At 38.4% G+C, this 22,345-nt stretch overlaps 1 long non-coding RNA gene across 3 annotated transcripts; it reads left to right on the top strand.

Moving 5' to 3' along the window:
• Positions 1-16,417: 16,417 nt before the first annotated feature.
• On the top strand, positions 16,418-21,966 carry LOC110147116 (uncharacterized). Of its 3 annotated transcripts, none has more exons than XR_011492823.1 (4): positions 16,420-16,990; positions 17,122-17,448; positions 18,147-20,053; positions 21,780-21,966. It is a non-coding gene; the product is annotated as an uncharacterized lncRNA (long non-coding RNA). The 3 variants fall into 3 exon arrangements; XR_002316748.2 differs by having other exon boundaries at positions 16,426-16,990; positions 17,122-18,647; positions 19,921-20,053; XR_011492822.1 differs by having other exon boundaries at positions 16,418-16,990; positions 17,122-20,053.
• The last annotated feature ends 379 nt before the right edge of the window (positions 21,967-22,345 follow it).

The raw sequence follows: 22,345 nt of genomic DNA, 5'->3' as shown, positions 1-22,345 counted from the left end.
CTTGAATGGTATCAGGCTTCAGGCTCCACTTTGATGTTTCCATTACTCCACCTCCTCATCTTCCTACTAATTTTAGTCTCTCCAATGCCCTTTTCCTCCTCCTGTTTTCTTTAAAGTTCAAGTCTGTTGATTTTATTTGCATGTAGAATATCAACTCTCAGACCAAGTTAATAACTCTCAAATATTTATCTCAAACCCTCCCTCTCCCCCAAGCACAACATCCATATCTTGGATAGGCTAAATAATGGCTCCATGTCCTAATTCTAAGAATCTATGATTATGTTACTTGATAGGGCAAAAAGGAATTTGCAGATGTGACTAGGTTCAGAATCTTGAAACGGGAAGAGTATCCTGGATTATTTGGCGTGGTAACAATCTGAGGGCAGTAATTCAGTTGTATCCTACTCTTTTTGACCCTATGGACTGTAGCCTGCCAGGCTCCTCTGTCCATAGAATTTTCCAGGCAAGAATACTGGAGTGAGTTGCCATTTCCTACTCCAAGGAATCTTCCCAACCCAGGGATCAAACTTGGTGTCTCCTGCATTGGCAGGCAGATTCTCTAGCACTGTGCCATCTGGGAAGCCAGTGCTGGATTATTTAGGTGTTACCACAGTGTTCTTAGGGAGGCAGAAGAATCAGAATGAGTAGAAGTCAGAAATGTGACCAAAAACAGCAAAAGGCAGGGAGCATGAGCCAAGCAATGTTCAAGGTGACTTCTAGAAGTTGAAGAAGTTAAAGAAACAGTGTCTCTTCTCAGTCTCCAAAGGAACCATTTCTTGCCAAGACTTTAGCTCAGTGAGGCTGATTCTGGATTTTGACTTCCAAAACTAAAAGAAACATGGTGTTTTACTATGGTAATGAGTTTGTGGTGATTTATTTAGTAGCAATAGGAAACTGATATAGTTCCTAATTCTGAAAGCAAAAAAAAAAAAAAAAAAAAAAAAGTACTAAACATAAGAATATAAATCAATAATATTTAAAATAACAGCAATAAAGAAAAATCAGCAAAACAGCTGGTACTTTGAAGAGATCAATAAAATAGATAAATCTCTAGCAAGAATGACAAAGAAAAAAAGATTCAAATTACTAAAATTACCAATATCAACAATTAAATAGAGGATTATCACTATAAAGGACCCCGAAGATACTAAAAGGATGACAAAGAAATGCTACCAATACCTCTACACACATATTATAAACTAGATGAAATGAGCCACTTCCTCAAAAACAAAGGCTTTCACAACTTACCTAATATAAAACAGATAGTCTGAATAGCTCTACAACTAACAAAGACATTTAATCTGCAATCATGAAAACTCACTCTCAATAAATTCCCAATACCAATATTCTCACTGAATAATTCTACTGAACACTTAATTAACACTTATAAACTATATGGGCTTCCCTGGTGGCTCAGTAGTAAAGAATCTGCCTGTCAATGCAGGAGACGCAGAAGATGTGGGTTTGATCCCTGGGGCAGGAAGATATATGGAGTAGAAAATGGCAACCCATTCAGTATTGGGGTTTATTTTACTCTTCTTGGTTGATAATCACCATGGGAGCTCAAGATTTGAATTATTTCCTCTTTCATAATGTGTGTAAATACATAAAAATATCACTCTTGTTTCTAAAATAGCTATATCTCACAAATGTTGATATGTTTTATATTCATTTTCATATAGTTCAATGAAATTTTTGTTTTCCTGAGACTTCCTCTTTGATAGCTGGATTATTTAGAAGTGTGCTTTTTTAATTTCCACATATTTTAGAGATTGTCTTTTTTATTTTTCAGTGATTTTTAGGGTATTGTTTGACATATGCACATTTAGGATTATGTGTACTATTGGTGGAATGGCTCTTTTCAATCACTGTATAATATCCTTCTCCATCTCTGGTGATGTTCTTTGGTTTTAAATCACATTTATTTTATACTCATAGAGACACTTTTGGTTTTTTTGATTGATATTTGCATTGTAAGTATTTTCTACTTTTTTCTTTCAGCCTGCTTGTATTGTTATATTTGAAGTGAGTTTATTATAGACAGAATATAATTGGGTCATGTTTTTTAATTCCACTTTGCTAATCTCTCTTTTTGTGAATCTAGACATATTATAACAAATATAGATATTTTAGGGCTTAAGCATGCCATTTTCTTTTTTTCTGTTATTTCTCAGTTATTTCTTTGTTCTTTCTTGCATATTTCTTTATCAAATTGAGAACTCTTACTTGATTTATCTATAGTGTCTTTGAGCATATATCTATGTGTAGCATTTTTGTTGTTTTCTCTAGGTATTATGTTACATATATGTAGCTTAACACAGTCTACAAGTGTTGAGGGACAAGTAGAAATCTTACTTCTCTTTGTGTTCCTTTGTTCTCCCTATTTATAAGCTAATTGTCTTAAATATTCTCTCTTTGTATAGAAAAATCACATCAGAAAGCATTATATCTTTTGTTTCAACCATAAAACAAAATTTTAAAAGCTCAAGAGTAAGAGGCATGCCTATTCCATTTTTCATATTATGTTTACCAAGTTATATTTTTCCTGGTATCCTAAGATTGTTCCTTTCATTGTTTGCCTCTCTTTCAAGAACTCCGTTAGACTTTCTTTTAAGGTCAGCATCATGGTGAAAAGAGCTCCATTTCTTACCTTGTGCTGAGCTGTGCTTAGTAGCTCAGTCATGTCCGACCCTTTACAACTCACGGACTGTAGCCCGCCAGGCTCCTCTATCCATGGGGATTCTCCTGGCAAGACTACTGGAGTGGGTTGCTATGTCCTCCTCCAGGGGATCTTCCCAACCCAGGGATTGAAGTTTGAGGTTATCTTGGGCTTCCCAGGTGACTCAGTGGGTGAAGAATCCACCTATAATGCAGTAGACACATTTTTCTTGGGCTCCAAAATCATTGAAGATGGTGACTGCAGCCATGAAATTAAGACCCCTGTTCCTTGGAAGAAAAGCTATGACCAACCTAGACAGCATATTAAAAAGAAGAGACATTACTTTGCCAGCAAAGGTCTTTCTAGTCAAAGCTATGGTTTTCCAGTAGTCATGTATGGATGTGAGAGTTGGGCCATAAGGAAAGCTGAGCGCTGAAGAATTGATGCTTTTGAACTGTGGTGTTGGAGAAGACTATTGAGAGTCCCTCAGACAGCAAGGAGATCCAACCAGTCCACCCTAAAGGAAATCAGTCCTGAATGTTCATTGGAAGGACTGATGGTGAAACTGAAACTCCAGTACTTTGGCCACCTGATTTGAAGAACTGACTTATTGGAAAAGACTCTGACACTGGGAAAGATCAAAGGTGGGAGGAGAAGGGGATGACAGAGAGTGAGATGGTTGGATGACATCACCGACTCGATGGACATGAGTTTGAGCAGGCTCTGGGAGTTGGTAATGGACAGTGAAGCCTGGCATACTGCAGGCTAGGGTGTCACAAAGAGTCAGACACAACTGAGTGACTGAACTGAACTGAACACTGGTTTGATCCCTGGGTTGGATCCCTTCAAGGAAGGCATGGCAGTCCACTCCAGTAGTTTTGACTGTAGAATCTCATGGACAGAGGAGCCTGGCGGGCTATAGTCCATAGGGTAGCAAAGAGTCAGACACAACTGAAGCGGCTGAGCAGGCACGAATGAGGTTATCTAAGCTCTCCGTCATCATGAATGATGTTTTTGCTGGCTATAGATCTTGAAACGTGTGTGTATGTGTGTATTGTGCATGCAAGCCTGAGAGCTTGGTTAGCCAGTGGTGTGGTTCTAGTTCAGAGGCCAGTAGGTTTGAGATCCAGGAAGAGCCTGTGTGCCAGTTCGAAGGCGTTCAGGCTGGAAATTCTTTTATTCTGGAGAAGGTCGGCCTTTTTGTTCTAATCAGGTTTCAGCTGATTGAATGAGGCTTACCAGCATTAGACAGGGTGATCTCCTTTACTGAGTCTACCAATTTAAACATTAATCTCATCTGGAGAAAACCCTCACAGAAACATCCATGATAATATTTGACTAAGTATCTGGGCACCTCATGGTTCATTGGAACTGACGCAGAAACTTAACCATCACACTCAACAAAGAAGATTAGTTAATAATAATTCATTCAAAGAAGTGTTCAACGTCCATTAACACGGATGGTTATGAATACAATACAGACACAAGGACAGCTGCTAACTGAAGAGTAATAAATGTACTGAAAGGTAAAATGGCATGATCTATGCCTAACACTTGACAATATATGCCCACAAATCTGATTTAAAAGCAATAGTTTAAAGTGATAAGAATAACTGAAATTATATGGCAAAATTTTAATTATTTTATTTTTAAAACAAAATATGGTTGTATAGATTTTGTAATGAAATCAGTATTTTTGAAAGTGATTTTATATTCACAAGTCAAATTTAAAAGTTCTTGACATGTTATGTGGAGAACAGAAATGTCCATAATCTCATCAATATTCATAATTATAGTTAATATTTTAGTCTCTTTCTCTATGTGAAAGGAATATAAGACATCTTTCTCATTAATTAAATAAATTTGTTGAATTCCAGCTTTGTTACCAGGCTCTAGTTTACGTGGTTGGGATATAGCAGTAATCTACAGTGACAGTATGAATAACAAAACCCTTCATCCCTTGTGGAGCTTACATTCTGGTGATTATCTTTAATGTTCAGATGTTTGCTTTGCTTTACAATATATCTGATCAAGAATTTTCGTGTATTTTCCTGCTGTTTTAAAGGTACTATATTTTAACACAGGCATTGTGTATCATACAGTGGATACAGAATTTTAAAAAAGCTTTTTGACTGTTATCAAAGACTGGATGTTCTGTAATTTTTAATAATAAAATATTATATAAATAACTTGAGTATTCATCCATAAAGTTATTTTCTTCTAGATTTGTGTCTTATTTAACCATAAGATATACCAGAAATTCAGTTACTAAGATAATGAGCGTATATTTTGAGACTCTGTTGTAGCTTTGATAAATTACTCATCCAAGTATCCGTATTCATGCTTTCTTTTTGTTTGTTTTGTTTTCAGTGAAAGCAGGGATCTTTCAAAATTGAAATATTATTGATGTGCAGTATTATATATATATGTATATATATAGTAGTATATAGATGTACACTGCTATGATTCACACTTTTTAAAGGTGATGGTAGATTTGTAGTCATTGTAAAATACTTGCCATATTCCCTGTGTTGTACATTATATCCCTGTATTTATTTTATAGCATAATAGTTTATAACTCTTAATCACCTACCCCTGTATTGCCCCTCCTCTTCCCCTCTGTCCACTGGTAACCACTAGTTTGTTCTCTATATCTGTGAATCTGCTTCTTTTGTGTTATATTCACTAATTTATTGCATTTTTTAGATTCCACATATAAATATTGATCTGACTTATTTCACTTAGCATAATGCCCTCCAAGTCCATCTATGTCAGCAAAATCATTCCTTTTTGGCTAAGTAGTATTTCATTATATACATGCATTTCACACCTTCTTTATCCATTCATCTGTTGATGGACACTTAGGTTGCGTCCATATCTTGGCAATTGTAAACAGTGCTGCTATGAATATGTAGATGCATGTATAAGCTTTTTCTTTTTTTAAAAAATATGCATTTATTGAGGTATAGTTGATTTACAATGTTCCATTAGTTTCTGCTATGTAACAAAGTGATTCATTTATACATATATGCACTTTTTAATTTTCTTTTCCTTTACAATTTATCACAGGATACTGAAAACTGTTCCCTATACTATACCTTTTTGTGCATCCATGCTATATATAGTAGTTTGCATCTGCTAATCCCAAACTTCCATTCCATCTCTTTCCCAACCCACCTCCTGTTTGGCAACCGTAATGCTGTTTTCTATGTCTATGAGTCTGTCTCTGTTTCATGGGTAAGTTTATTTGTATCATATATTAGATTCCACATAAAAGTAATATCATATGGTATTTACCTTTCTCTTTTTATTTTTTTATTTTTTTTTTTTTTTTGTATTATATGAGTGTTTTTCTTTTTTTTTCCATTTATCTTTATTAGTTGGAGGCTAATTACTTTACAATATTGTAGTGGCTTTTGTCATACATTGACATGAATTAGCCATGGAGTTACATGTGTTCCCCATCCCGGTCTCCCCTCCCACCTCCCTCTCCATCCGATTCCTCTGGCTCTTCCCAGTGCACCAGGCCCGAGCACTTGTCTCATGCATCCAACCTGAGTGGGTGTTCTGTTTCACCCTAGATAATATACATGTTTTGATACTGTTCTCTTGAAACATCCCACCCTCGCCTTCTCCCATAGAGTCCAAAAGTCTGTTCTGTATATCTGTATCTCTTTTTCTGTTTTGCATATAGGGTTATCATTACCATCTTTCTAAATTCCATATATATGTGTTAGTATACTGTAATGGTCTTTATCTTTCTGGCTTACTTCACTCTGTATATTGGGCTCCAGTTTCATCCATCTCATTAGAACTGATTCAAATGAATTCTTTTTAATGGCTGAGTAATATTCCATGGTATATATATGTACCACAGCTTCCTTATCCATTCGTCTGCTGATGGGCATCTAGGTTGCTTCCATGTCCTGGCTATTATAAACAGTGCTATGATGAACATTGGGGTGCACGTGTCTCTCTCAGATCTGGTTTCCTTGGTGTGTATGCCCAGAAGTGGGATTGCTGGGTCATATGGCAGTTCTATTTCCAGTTTTTTAAGGAATCTCCACACTGTTTTCCATAGCGGCTGTACTAGTTCGCATTCCCACCAACAGTGCAAGAGGGTTCCCTTTTCTCCACACCCTCTCCAGCATTTATTGCTTGTAGACTTTTGGATAGCAGCCATCCTGACTGGCATGTAATGGTACCTCATTGAGGTTTTGATTTGCATTTCTCTGATAATGAGTGATGTTGAGCATCTTTTCATGTGTTTGTTAGCCATCTGTATGTCTTCTTTGGAGAAATGTCTGTTTAGTTCTTTGGCCCATTTTTTGATTGGGTCATTTATTTTTCTGGAATTTAGCTGCAGGAGTTGCTTGTATATTTTGGAACAGAATAGAAACCCTGAGATAAATCCACAAACCTATGGACACTTTATCTTAGACAAAGGAGGCAAGGATATACAATGGAAAAAAGACAACCTCTTTAACAAGTGGTGCTGGGAAAACTGGTCAACCACTTGTAAAAGAATGAAACTAGAACACTTTCTAACACCATACACAAAAATAAACTCAAAAATGGATTAAAGATCTAAATGTAAGACCAGAAACTATCAAACTCCTAAGGAGAACATAGGCAAAACACTCTCCAACATAAATCACAGCAGGATCCTCTATGACCCACCTCCCAGAATATTGGAAATAAAAGCAAAAATAGACAAATGGGACCTAATTAAACTTAAAAGCTTTTGCACAACAAAGGAAATTATAAGCAAGGTGAAAAGACAGCCCTCAGAATGGGAGAAAATAACAGCAAACGAAGCAACAGACAAAGGATTAATCTCAAAAATATACCTTTCTCTTTTTAAATTATTTCACTTAATATTATAATGTCTGTGTCTATCCATGTTGCTGCAAGTGGCATTATTTGATTCTTGTTTTTGTGGCTGTGTAGTATTCCACTGTGTGTGTGTATTTATGTGTGTAAACACACACACACACACACACACACACACATCACTTCGTTATCCACTTATCATTGACATTTATCTGCCGTGGACCTTTAGGCTGTTTCTGTATCCTGGGTATTGTGAACAGTGCTGCTGTGAACATAGGGGTACGTGTATATTTTCAGATTATAGTTTTGTTTTGATGTATGCCCAGGAGTGGAAGTGCTGGGTCATATAATAACTCTGCTTTTAGTGTGTTAAGCAACCTCTATACTGTTTTCTGTAGTGGCTGTGCTAATTTATGTTTCCACCAGCAGTGTAGGAGGGTTCCATTCTCTCCACACCCTATCTATCATTTATTATTTGTAGATTTTTTAGTGATGGCCATTCTGTATGAGGTGCTACTTCATAACAGTTTGGATTTACATTTCTCTATTAATTAGTGATGATGAACATCTTCTCATATGCTTATTGTCCATCTGTATGTCTTCTTTGGTTAAGTGGCTGTTTTTCCCATTTAAATTATTATTATTATTATTATTATTATTATTATTATTTAGTTGCATGGGCTATTTATATACATTTTGTGGGTTTCCCTGGTGGCTCAGACAGTGAAGAATCCACCTGCAATGAAGGAGACCCAGGTTCAGTCCCTGGGTTGGGAAAAATCCCCTGGAGAAGGGAATGTCTACCCACTCTAGTATTCTTGCCTGGAGAATTCCATGGACAAAAGAGCCTGGCAGTCTATGGGGTTACAAAAGAGTCAGACACAAGGAACTAATTAAATCCTAGTTTGTTGTATCATTTGCAATTATTTTCTCCCAGTCCATTGGTTATCTTTTCATATTGTTTATGGTTTCCTTTGCCATACAAAACCTTGTACATTTGATTAGGTTTATTTGCTTATTTTTATTTTATTTCTATTGTCTTGGGACCTGACCTAAGGAAACATTGGTATGATTTGTGTCAGAAATCATTAGTATGATTTATGTTCTCTTCTAGAGGTTTTATGGTGTGTCTTATATTTAAATCTTTAAACAATTTTGAGTTAATTTTTGTGTATGGAAATAGGCTGTCTTTAAATTGCATTGATTTTCATGTGGTTTTCCAACTTTTTCCTCAGAATTGCTTTGGCAATGCTGTCTTTTGTGATTCAATATAAACTTTAGTTCTGTGACAAAAGACCTGGGTAATTTAATATTGTTTGTGGATTTTTTGATGATAGCCATTCTGGCTGATGTGAGGTGACATCTCATTGTAGTTTTGATTTGCATTTCTGTAATAATTAGTGATGCTGGACATCTTTTTGTGTGCCTGTTGGCCATCTGTATGTTCTTCTTTGGAGAAATGTCTATTTAGGTCTTCTACCTGTAATTTTCTTTTTTAGTAGTGTCTTTGGTTTTGGTACCAGGGTGATAGTAGCTTTATAGAATGTCTTTGGGAATGTTCCTTCCTCTTCAATTTTTTGGATGAGTTTTTTAGAAAGGTTGGTTTATGTTCTTCTCTCTATGTTCAGTGGAATTCACCTGTGGAGCCATCTGGCCCTGGACTTCTGTTTGTTGGAACTTTATTACAGATTTTATTTCACTTCTAGTAATTGATCTGTTCAAATTATCTATTTCTTCACGATTCAGTGTTGGTGGGCTATAGCTTCCTGGAAACGTGTCCATTTATTCTAGGTTGTCAGATTTTTTGACATCTAATTGTTCATAGAACTCTCCAAGGGCCTTTTGCCTATTTCTGTAGTATCAATTATTATTTCTTATTTTATTTAAATCGTCTCTCTTTTCTTCTTGGTGAGCCTAGCCAGCAGTTTGTCAATTTTATTTATCCTTTCAAAGAACCAGATACTGGTTTAACAAAATCAACAGATTTTGTCTATTGTTGTTCAACCTCTACCTTATTTATTTCCTCTGATCTTTATTATTTCTTTCCTTTCTCTGACTTTAGGTTTTGTTTTTCTTCTTCTAATTCTTTTAGTTGGTAGCTTAGGTTGTTTATTTGAGACTTTTCTTTTTCTTTTTTTTTAAGGGAGACCTGTATCACCATGAACTTCACTCTAGGAACTAACTGCTTTTGCTGCATCCCAAAGATTCTCTATGACTGTATCCTCATTGCAATGAAAGCAGAGGGGCCCCACCCAGCCTCCGTGTACACACATCCACCAAATCCGCAGCTGCTAAGGCTGGGCGTGTCCCCACCACAGGACACCTGTGGTCCACCTTGGTGTCCTGCAGGCACTGAGTTTGCAAAGCCGGCAGCAGTGGCGTAAGTCCACAGTTCCTACAGCCATGTGGAGAGGGCTCAGATTTCAGCCCTGCTTCCTAAATCACATCTGACTTCAGCCCTGCCGCAGCATGTGGGCACACCCCCACTCCCCCCAACCCCCGCATTTGCGCCCCACCCTGGGCTCTTAGAGACAGCGCTGCACTGGCCGAGCGCGCTCAGAGAGGCTGTTTGGTGGGCCCCACCCCTTCCTTCCTATACTCTTTAATAATGACCCTTCGATCCCATGGTGGAACTGACCTAGTCTGCACTCCTGGTTGCCTCCATTCCACTCCAGCCCCTTCAGGCTTTCTTCATGCATCCAGCCACAGTTCTCTGCCTGGGTCTGTCCTCCGAAGCCTGGGTTCCAGCACCCTGACCCTGAGTGCACCAGCTGACGGTGTCTCAGGCCGGGGAGTGCAGGACGGTGGCACGGGCCGTCTGCGCTGGTCTCTCTCTTCTGCCTGCTGCAAACTGGCTTCTACACTCTCCTCTTGAGACTCTGAAGCTCACTTTCAGCCTGAGCTGCTCTTCCTGTGGGTTAAGGGGCTTTCCAAGGTGTGGCAACTTTTCCTCTTCCACAGCTCCCCCTCCGGGATATACATATGGTTCTGATCCCCTAACATTTCTCTCTTTTGTTCTACCCAGTTACATGGAGTTCAGTTCTGCTAAGTTATTGAGTCATGTCCAACTCTTTGTGACCCCATAGACTGCAGCACACCAGGCTTCCCTGTCCATCACAAACTCCCAGAGCTTACTCAAACCTAATGTCCATTGAGTTGGTGATGCCATCCGCCCATCTCATCCTCTGTTGTCCTCTTCTCCTCCAGCCTTCAATCTTTCCCAGCATCAGGGTCTTTTCTAATGAGTCTGTTCTTTGTATCAAGTGGCCAAAAGTATTGGAGGTTCAGCTTCAGCATCAGTCCATCCAATGAGCATTCAGGACTGATTTCCTTTAGGATGGACTGGTTGGATCTCTGTGCAATCCAAGGGAGTCTCAAGAGTCTTCTCCAACACCACAGTTCAAAAGCATCAATTCTTTGGCACTCAACTTTCTGTATAGTCCAATTTTCACATCCTCACATGACTATTGGAAAAACCATAACTTTGACTAGATGGACCTTTGTTGGCAAGGTTTTGTCTCTGCTTTTTAATATGCTATCTAGTTTGGTCATAGCTTTTCTTCCAAGGAGCATGTGTCTTTTAATTTCATGGCTACAGTCACCATCTGCAGTGATTTTGGAGACCAAAAAAATAAAGTCTGTCATGGTTTCCATTGTTTCCCCATCTATTTGCTGTGAAATGATGGGACCAGATGCCATGATCTTAGTTTTTGAACACTGAGTTTCAAGCTAACTTTTTCACTCTCCTTTTTCACTTTCAAGAAGCTCTTTAGTTCCTCTTTGCTTTCTGCCCAAGGGTGGTATCATCTACATAACTGAGGTTATTGATATTTCTCCTAGGAATCTTGATTGTAGCTGGTGCTTCATCCAACCCAACATTTTGCATGATGTACTTTGCATATAAGTTAAAAAAACAATGTGACAATATACAGCCTTGATGTACTCCTTTCACAATTATAACCAGTCTGTTGTTCCATGTTTGGTTCTAACTGTTGCTTCTTGACTGGCATACACATTTCTCAGGAGGCAGGTTAGGTGGTCTTGTATTCCCATTTCTTTAAGAATTTCCCACCGATACATGGATCCTTCTGCAGTTTTGGATATCTGAGATCTTCTGCCAGCATTCAGTAGCTTTTTTTTTTTTTTAATTTTTACCACATATAGATGTATTTCTGCTATGTTTGTGGGAGGAGGTCAGCTCTGCATCCTTTTAGCTTGACATCTTAATTGGAGCCCCTGTGCTTCTAATAGCAACACCTCTGAGTGTCCATCTTGCCTTATACAGATCTGGATAGAGTATTATATAATTATTCTCTAATCTTAGTTAAAAATGGCTATCCCAGAGTTCTTTCCCTTTCTTTCTTTCTCTTTTCATGTGTATTTTCTGTGTGAAGATCACATCTTCTGTTTTTGTTTTCTTCATTTAAAATTATCTCTTTATAATATTTCTTTGTCTAATTAGCCACTGAAGGCTTCTTATTAAAATATTTAAGTTCTATACATAAGATGTTGGTTGTACATATTTTTCCAATGTGTTCTTTTAATTATGATTGTCTCAGAGGCATTACTACTCTTGTTATTGTTATTACCAGTGCTGCTAGCATCACAAGAACTGTTTTTATGTTGTTGAGTCTGTCAGTCTTCCAGTATGCTGATTTCTAACATAGAGAGTCATATTTTCTGTGGATGTTAGCTGAATCTTCTCAGTTTAGGAGTTTTAAAAACTTATTGTATTCGCATTAAATCTGAAATCACTGTATGTGTTGTTATGGGGTAAGAATCCAAGGTTTTTTCCTCTTTTAAATTCTGATTCTCCCAGCACTTTACAAAATAAATCTTTAAAAGTTTACTTTTATTTATTTTTATTTTGTGACTGTGCTGAGCTGCATGAAAGTAAAAGTGAAAGTGAAACTGCTCAGTCCAGCTCTTTGGGACCTCATGTACTGTAGCCTACCAGGCTCCTCTGTCCGTGGGATTTTCCAGGCGAGAGGACCAGAGTGAGTTTCCATTTCCGACCCCGGGATAGAACCCCAGTCTCCTGCATTGCTGGCAGACGCTTTACCATCTGACCCACCAGGGAAGCCCCATGTGGAAGCGCTGAGCTGCACATGGGATCTTAACTCCCCAGCCAGAGGGCAAACCCAGGCCTGCAGTAGCAGTGTTGTGTCTTAGTCACTGGACTGCAAGGAAAGTTCCCCAGCACTTTGAATTAACTAATTCTTGTTAAATCATTGATTCATATAACCTCTGAGTTTTACAGAATTATTATCTAGAATAAGGGGAGCCATTTTTAAGTAGATATAATTTATATTTTACTATTGCACATATATTTCAGCTAAGTTTTTCCTCTGCATATTTTATTCTCATTGATCACAGAGTGATAAGTGAGTAAAAAGATAACTGTCTAATCAACTAGATGAGTTAATAAGCCCTGATAGTTAATACGGTAGAGATGCCAGAGCAGTTTAACCATCTTAACATCCATATCTTAACATCCACCTTAACATCCATCCATATTTTAACTATGGAAAAAAGAAAATTATGAAACATTTAAGAGGCAAGATGTAATCACATGCAAGTATTGAACCCAAAGCTAATTTGCTTAATTTGTTCATAAGTTTCTATAGTGTGTTTTTTTTTTTCCATTCCAGAAGTCACTTTAGATAAAGATTCTGATTCCTTTTTTTACGTTTAAATGCTGACAACTTTCAAGCTTCATCCTTCTCCTTCCTCTCTATCTGGACAATCTGATAAGAAAAACTAAGTGTTCCCTCCCCTGACTGCAGTGAGAAGTTCAGAATGCTCAACCTCACCCCAGAAACTTCAGCCTTTATACCCCCAATCACCATAACACTCTAAGTCAGTCAGCCCTTCCTTCTCTCTCAAACCATATTCGGAAATACTTAGAAGAAAATATGTTATTAGCCTCTTGATACATGTGTGGCATCAACAATCTCAACATCTAAACCAATTTGGGGATCCATCCTGCCCCTGTGGAGATAAGTACAATACACTCAGTTTGATCTCTCTAGTAGTGACCAGGTACAATCCTGACCAATCAATTGTTGTTACTGATTATTAAGTCTGAATTACCATTTACCCAAGTGGTTTGTTTACTTTCTATCTCCTTTATTTATTTATTTTAATTTAAAAAGTAAGTTTCAATTGAAGAGAAAAATTATAATCATTACCTTGCCCAATAAGTTGGTAAGTCCTTCTTTCTTGAAAGATAAAAAAAACAAAGTTCTAAAAGTAATTTAGTTATTTCTATTTTGTGCAAGGAAGAGAATGGTAATAACAAAATAATAGAAAATAGATATGAGTGATGTGAGAAACTGATGAATTATACAGAGCCTGTAAATACTTCTGGAGATATCCAGAGAAATCATACATGAGATGAACCTAGGTAACTTCAAAGACTTATTAGTGTTTTGAAAAAAGGAAGAAGATACTGACAGTAATGTGCATTTTATAAAGCCTTTATGCAAAGAAGTAGTTGATAAGAAGCAGGAAGATACTTTGTTTTATAATTATATGAAATTAAAAATCCTGGGCACATTACCTTATTCTATGATGAAAATAATCTAAAGAAAAAAAATCAATTTTCTTTTTTCTCCTTGATTCTTTATTTTTTCCTTCTCTGTTTATGTTTACATATATGGCCCTTATTCCATGAGTGACTTGAATTCACTTACTAGAAAATTCATTAACATAAAATTTGCTCTCTCTGACTTACTGCAGTTTCCTCCAAAATGATGTCCTTGCTAAATTATAATGAATTTCAAAATTTGTAAATTAAATTTAAAAGGGAAGTTTATTCTTATTTACCGTATTTCCCATAAATAGGAGTGAAGCAAGTTCAAATGACAAGATCAATATTCAGAAGCAGAGAATTGAATATAACCAATTAGGTTTCAACCCTTCTCTCATCTTTGAAATTCAGTTTGTAAAAGTTAAAGGGTTTTATCTCCATAGTTTTAGTCCTCATTCCATTCAGCATGGGCACTGATGTGTCTGTCTAGACATTTATCTCTAGTATTTCATACTGTTGCATCTGAACAAACGGTTTCACTTGGAGGAATTTTAGATACATGTTTTTATGTATATGTATATATGTATCTATGTGTCTAAATATATATGTATCTGTATACATATATGTATGCACATGTGTGTGTGTGTGTGTGTGTGTGTACACACACATTAATCATGTAAGTAGAAAACACCATAACTTAGTCCATTACTTTTCCTGGTGCAATTACTTTACATCAATCCATTTTTAATTGCGAAATGATAAAGTCTATTTTCTCCTTCTCTATTTTTACTCCTATTTCTCCTAAATCTTGTATGTCTGTTCATCGCTAGGGAATGAAAGCAGTGTTGCATTTGCACATACGACTTTAAAGTTTAAGTGAAACATCACTTTTGAAAGTTTCACTCTGTTTTCTTAAGACTGCAGTTTCTAAAATGCGAACATGGCTGGCTGATAGATTTAGAAGGCTAAGACGTTGATAAATGTATTAAAATTAATTTAGCCTTGTGATATAGAGGCTTTGCTATTGAGCCAGACTTAATCTGGTCAATCTCCTCTACTCTAGAGGTCAGAAAGTACTTCATTGAAAGATGTCAAGAAGGTTGGCTTTCTGCAACATCATCTCAGACACTGTCTACATATGTTTGAATCTTCACATATTGTAAACATGGGATACACACACACACACACACGCACATACTGAAAAATAATACATATTTGCTTTTAGAAATTTAATTGTTTTCAAATGTATTTTGACATATAGTTGTAAAATTGCCCAGTGGTTTCTGAAAGAGAAAATTGTTTTACTGTTGAAAAACTGTTTTTCAAGTTTTGGTTTCTTCTTTAGATCAAGGGTAGGATATGAGGGAGAAAAAGAGGATTGTATTTTCAAACTGTCATTTAGATATGAGTTTGAGAATTGTTAATAATGTAAAATAAATGAACAGGGGAAATTGGCATATATACAGTTCAAGGAAGAATTTGGTTAAATGATCACCTGTCATGCTTTAGAGAATTTTTGAAACTTAGACTGGGAATTTGAGACCTAATTTTTCTCAATCATACCTCAGGATCCTTATTAAGGTTTTTCCTGACTGCACTGCACAAAGGTCATAATCATACCTTTGTACTTTTGGTTGTAGGGGAAACAATTAATACAGTTTTGGAAGGGTAGTGGGTAAATATGTTTCAAGGGCTACTAAAATCTTCAAAGTCTCATTGCATGATCTAACTTGTAAGAATGGAGCAAAAGATTACAGTGAGAGGGAAAAGAACATGTGACATAAGTGTTATGTTTTTCATATTAAAGTATTTTCATTCAAATTAATTGAAATTGAGAATATTATGATATATGAAAACATGACATATGAAGCCACTAAAATTTTTCACATGCTACTTAAAACTATAGAACAGACTTGTGGACTCTGGGAGAAGGCGAGGGTGGGATGTTTCAAGTGAACAGCATTGAAACATGTATATTATCTAGGGTGAAACAGATCACCAGCCCAGGTTGGATACATGAGACAAGTGCTCAGGCCTGGTGCGCTGGGAAGACCCAGAGGGATCGGGTGGAGAGGGAGGTGGGAGGGGGGACTGGGATGGGGAATACATGTAAATCCATGGCTAATTCATTTCAATGTATGACAAAAACTACTGTAATGATGTAAAGTAATTAGCCTCCAACTAATAAAAATAAATGGAAAAAAAAAATTTTAAAAAAAAAGTGTAAAAAAAAAAACCAAAACCCAGCTGAGCCAAATCCAGCTATTTCAGCCAGCCTTAGGCTCTAGTCATCACAGGGCAGATACAGGTCATCCTTGCTGCATCCTGTCCAAATTTCCTACCCCAAAACTTATAAACTTAATAAAAATGATTGCTGTTTCACATCAAAAAAAAAAAAAACTATATACATATCTCTTTTTTAAGATGAAAGCAAGACAAAATATGTAAATATATAAGGAAGCCATCTCAGTGGCTAAAGAGTTGTTTCCTGAAGGTGATGTGCAGGAGGACATAGTGATTTAGGGTATTTTTGACTAGGAGGATAACTTTTCCCCAAACCAAATATTCATGCATGTCCAAATAGAGGTATAGTTCAAAGAGTGTGATATAAAGTGGGTATGTTAGGGCATTTCCTTTGAGAAAAATAAACTACTGCTGAGAGACAGTTGGTTTAGGTAAACTTTATATGAGACTGCAGAATTCTGGGGAGTAACTGACGAGGTAAAGAAAGCTCCAGACCTGGGCAACATTCCTACCCCAACAGTCAACGAGAGTAAAGGAGTACCCATGATGTCTTAGAGGTTTACAAGTGGATTGTACTCAGTCACATCTGAGCACCATGGACAGACCATGCACCTGCAGGATCAGTACGCCCTGCCTTAGAAAACCAACTGCAATGAAATACTTTTGAATTGACAAGCATCTGGAAATTGAGACTATCAGAGAAGCTGCTTGCTGGTGCAGAGGTGAGTTTTGGGGTATCCCTACTTGGACAGAGATTGGGCTGATTGAGATAAGCTTTCTATGAGGAGGAAGGGGGTATAGAAAACTCGAGTCACTGAGTGGAGAAAGGCTAAAGTTACCATTTTTCTTCTAGAGGAGACCAGTTATGCCTGAGGAAACAGATCCTGCAAAGAACCAAATGACTCATCTCTAGGAGCCTCAGGCTCACCACAATATTCATGAGGTAATTATGGCATAAATTTTCTGTCTACCTGACCAATGGCTTCTGCCTTCTATGTTGGTTTCTTTCTCACCTGGAATGATTCAGGAAGTGGAGGGTAGAATGAGAAATCATCTAACCCTGAAGAAGGAAGGAATGCAGCCCAGAAAGTTATTGCCAAACAGGAAGATAGGATTCCCTTCAACTTTTAAAAGACTGGACTAAAGCAAACATGGATATCAGTAGAAGTTCTCTTTAGTGGTAACCATTATGATGAAACCTGAAATTATGCATTGTGGAAAATAAATTATAGATAAGTAGGTGGATAGATAGATTTCTTCTGGTTTTATGTCATATTAAGAGCATGAGGCCATTTTCTCAAAGGGAACAAAAATGTCTTAAGACACTCTGCTGGGTGAGGGGTGTGAAGAATAGGATAAGCCACACTGGGGCAGTGAATGAAGCTTTGGGAGCCAGAGGTTTTAGCTGAAAGCAGAAAAGACTGAGAGGTTAACTGTCAGAGGCAGAAATAACTGCCAGATGGTACTTGAGAGTATTGGGAGGGGCACAGAATAGAGCCCGTGTAAGAGTTCCACAGGCACTGGCTGCTCTCAGGGAGAAACCCTTCTGTTCTCAACCTAGTCTGAAGCATGTCTGGTCAATAAGGCTCTGTGCTCTGCTGGTGAGTCCCCTAGCAGTAGTGTCTGGGAATAAAGAAGGTTAGAAGAAAAGAAGGAAACATTTCTCTCCCGTGCCTCCTACCAGGCTTTCACCAGAAATTAAGTCTACACATGGAAGTCTCCATCATGGTGCCTAAAAAAGAAAAAGAAAAGAAAGTGAAGTCACTCAGTTTTGTCTCAAGATTGTATAAATATTCAGTATCTGTGTTGTGTGTGTGGGGGGCAGGGGGCGGTGTACAGACATAAAGATTCACTTGTTTTCTGCTTTTTTCTTCTTAGCTAACCTGACCACAAGATGACACCCATGTTATCTGCTGGAGATAGCCTGATCAAAAACACTACTGTTGTGGAGATGATTCTTCTTATCTCCTGTAATCCCTTACCTTTCCTCTGTCCAACCATTAAAGGGAGCAGTTGCCTAAAGATGTATGATATGCAAGTCCAGATGCTAAAGAATACACAGATGAGTTAGAGGCAGGAAGAATTCTTGGTGTTCTGGGGGACACTTGCCTGCCCCCTGCTTACCTGTGGGCACTGTCCATCATCAACCCCAACGTGATACCCGTGATACCCATGTGGAAAAGGATGACATCGAGCAAAGAGCATAGGTGGAAACTTGTTCTCCCCACAACACATCCTCAGCTGCTTTTGACACCAAAGCTTAAAGGGAGAAAGAAGACTTGCTTCCAATGGCTGGCACCACTCTCAGAATCCACCTGTCAGATTCAGACAGAGGTGTAGGGGAAGGAGGAAGGCAGGTGGCTTTCTAGGGGAAACATGGTAAGAGCTTGAGGACCAATGGTCTCATTTTGAACTGGACTCAGCAAACTCTGTCATTCCAACAGTGATGCTCCCATATTTGAGAGGCCAAGTAAAAGTCTCAGCTTGGGTTTCTCTGGCATCCTCAGATATTGGAGTTTTTATGTGAATTACTAAGGATTGTCCAATTTTACCTAAGGGGGAAAAATATTTCCAGGATACATCAAGGTTATCTTGAAGCTGAATCTTATTATTTCTTAATTTTCATTAGTACCATGAGTGCAAAAGTGCTAATAAGCAGGAGATATTTTTAAAATCAGCTATGGAGAGAAAGATAGTGCAACTTTTGACAAAGGGAATGCAGAAGCCAATAGATTATATGGGAGCCAGGGGGTATGGCTGTGATTTACAAATGGAACTCTGGAAAGATAGACTCTACAGATTGATCTGAGTGTCACATAGACTCTACAGATTGATCTGTTTATCTGCTGTAATAAACACAGGGTAACCCCACGAGTGGAGTGTGTAGCCCTCTTGCTCTCAGAACAGTATTTTAGCAGGGCCTTGGTTTATCCACAGAATGGCTAGAGGGTTTGGGACCAGTGTCTGGTTAGGTTAAGTACTAAATAATTTTCTAGCAAAAAAAAAAAAGAAGGTAGAAGGTGCAATAAAACAGGAAAACTTGCTACTTAGGCTTTATGATACATAGTATATAACATGTTCTCACCCATGTTTCAGTCATAGTACTGGAAGCTAAGGATTACCTATCTGAAATTTAACCTAAGAATTTCTTTTAGGTGTATGTTGCGACTTTTTCCCCATTTGTTTCTACTCTCATTAGCCCAGGGCTGCTAGGTTCTTAAAGAGGAGAAAGAGGTGTCAAATTAACAAGGATTTAAAATAGTAACATTCATGTACAGATACCCAGGAATCAGTGTCTTTTAAGGGAACAATAACAGAAATAATTAAGATGACTAATGGTCAGAGGAGAAAGAGAGGACAAAGCAGAAAGAAGGGAAAATGTGGCAAGCAGTGATTTTAGGAGAGAGAAGGAGCAGAGACCGCTGGAGGAGAAGTAGGCTTCTGGGTCAGGGCGGAGCTGAGCTGTAAACACACACTGAAACAGAGGGTGATGGTCACACAACCTCCTGTGAGTCTAGTGTGCAGAGTGGACCAGGATTGGCCTCTCATGTCTTGGTAGCAGGAAGGAAAGAGCACTTCTGTTCAATCTGGGGATTGAACATTTCTGGGGAAGGAAAAATGAAAGTAAAAGACATGTTCTCTCTCTCCTCAGATGATACAGGCATAGGAAATTAAATGGTAGTGAATGAGTAATGTGAAGCCTCGAAGAAGCAGCTGTAGAGAAGCCAAGAGAAGCCCAGGTGCTAAACCAGTGCCTGGGAGACGCCCACCTTGCTGGACAATTAGTAAGTGCTTCCTAGGTGGGACATCTAAGTCCATCTAGAAATCTGATTTCAGCCCAGACTGTGGCTCCTGCCACTGATGCTAATGGTCCCTGTTCAGACATTCCTGGTAAAGGAGAGACACTGGCTTCCTTATGGACATTCCCATATGCAGGATAAATGTGGAATTCATGACCAATATATTTATAGCTGCTCAAGGTAATTATTTCTAAGAATGTTTGGTCCGAGTGTTCCCTGTGAAGTGAAAGTGTCAGTTGCTCAGATGTGTCTGACTCTTCGTGGTCTGTGGACTGTAGCCTGCCAGGCTCCTCTGTCCATGGAATTCTTCAGGCAGGAGCACTGGAGTGGGTTGCCTTGTCCTCCTCCAGGGGATCTTCCCGACCCAGGGGTTAGACCCAGGTTTCCTGCACTGCAGGCAGATTCTTTACTGTCTGAGACACCAGGGAAGCCCAGGTATTTCTTAGACACTCAAAATTAAAGGAGGTTCCCTGGGAATTTCAGCTGTGTCACTGAGTGGAGAGTTCTCTTCGTTGAGTAACTGATTACCATGTGGAACTCTAATTCCATATGAAAATGCATGAGCTTTTTTCCCAGCTCTCACAGTCCAAGGGCTGTGAACAACAGTTACCAAGAACAGAAGTTAGCAGCCTTGACAGTCTTTTGTCTTTTCTGTGAGTACTTTCCTCTGAAGCAATCTTGAATACCCCATGAAAGGAAAAAAAAAAATCTCATTTTGCCTCTTTAAAGGACTCTTTGAGAACTTCTTAGAGATTTGTCACTTGGAGGTGTGACTACTCTATGCACACAAATTATTGGAGGCCCAGAGACCAGAATAGAACCAGAACCCGAGTGCAGGAAAGGCAGCCGTGAGTTTCAGACCCCTGAGCCCTCAGGCTTGCAAAGGCTGAAGGATCCCGACTTGCGGTGTCCCATTGCAGTAGCCCTCAGATAGCAGAGAGCCCTCTGTGTAACCGGGAACAGAAGGGCTTGGGTTTAATATTTCCCAGTTGCCTGGGTCCAGGAAGAAAGACATATTGCCTTCCTTGGCAAGGGAGCAATAATATCCCCAAGAATCTAAAAAGAAATGATACAGTACAGAAACAGATTTCAGAGAACAAACTTATGGTTATCATGGGGGGGAAGGATGGAGGGAAGGGATAGTTAGGGAATTTGGGATGGACATGTACACAGGCTATGTTTAAAATGGATAACCAACAAGGACCTACTGCATAGCACAGGGAACTCTGCTCGATGTTATGTGGCAGCCTGGATGGGAGGGGGCTTTGCAGGGGGCAGTGGATATGTGGATATGTATGGCTGTGTCCCTTTGCTGTCCACCTGAAACTGTCACAACACTGTTAATCGGCCATGCTCCAATTCAAAACACAAAGCTTAAAAAAATAATGTCCCGAATGGGAAGAGAACAGCCATGCCCTCTCAAGGTTAGAAGTCCACAGGGTATCCCTCATCTTTTCAGGCCCAAGAATTTGAAATTAGGGCCGAGACATTTTTTAGATAGGTGAGTATGCAGTCAGAATAAGGGATATCTCTCAACAAGAAAATTCTCTGTTATTGAGCTCTGCAGGAACCAGCCCTTTTAAATGTTAGAGATGCCAGAGTAACCAGGTTGAGAAAGGACCAAATTTGTTAAGAGTTCTTCCATTAACCCACTTGCTCTAAAATGTATTTCCTTAGTAACACGTTTTATTTTTGCATATTTTGGATACAGGGTCAAGAATGGCAATCTGACCACTCAACCTAAGATCCTCATCTCTAAAGAGGCTACCCTGCCTTAGTCCAACTGAGGTCACCATCTTGAACTCATAAAGGTTCAGAAGAGAACACAAGCCCAGTGTTCAGGCCAAGAGCTTTGGAATCAGTCACACCTGAATAAAAATTCAAATGCTTTCATGAGATATTAGACCTCACGTGATTGTCTTACTTCTCCAGACTTCAATGTGTACTTTTGTAAAATGGGGATAATGTTAGATACAATCAGTTGTTGTAAAACATATCACATATGTACCCAAAACACTTGGCATCATGTACTGTATATAGTATATTTCCAAAATGGCAGTTTTGTTATTTGTCCTAATACTGTTTTTTGGGATGACTGATGTATGACTCTATTAACATGAACCATCTAGAAAAAAACAAGTTTATAGAGATAGTTGGTTTCCTGGAGCTGGGGATGTGAGCTGGGATTGGTTGCAAATGGGCTCAGTGGAATTTTATGGGATTAACATTTTAAAACTGTTTCATGGTAATGACTGTCCAATTCTGCAAATTTACTTA

Source organism: Odocoileus virginianus, chromosome 18 (genome assembly GCF_023699985.2).
Source record: "Odocoileus virginianus isolate 20LAN1187 ecotype Illinois chromosome 18, Ovbor_1.2, whole genome shotgun sequence".
Taxonomy (NCBI): domain Eukaryota; kingdom Metazoa; phylum Chordata; class Mammalia; order Artiodactyla; family Cervidae; genus Odocoileus; species Odocoileus virginianus.
Note: the sequence above shows the minus strand (reverse complement) of the source record. Positions and strands in the feature narration are given on the sequence as shown.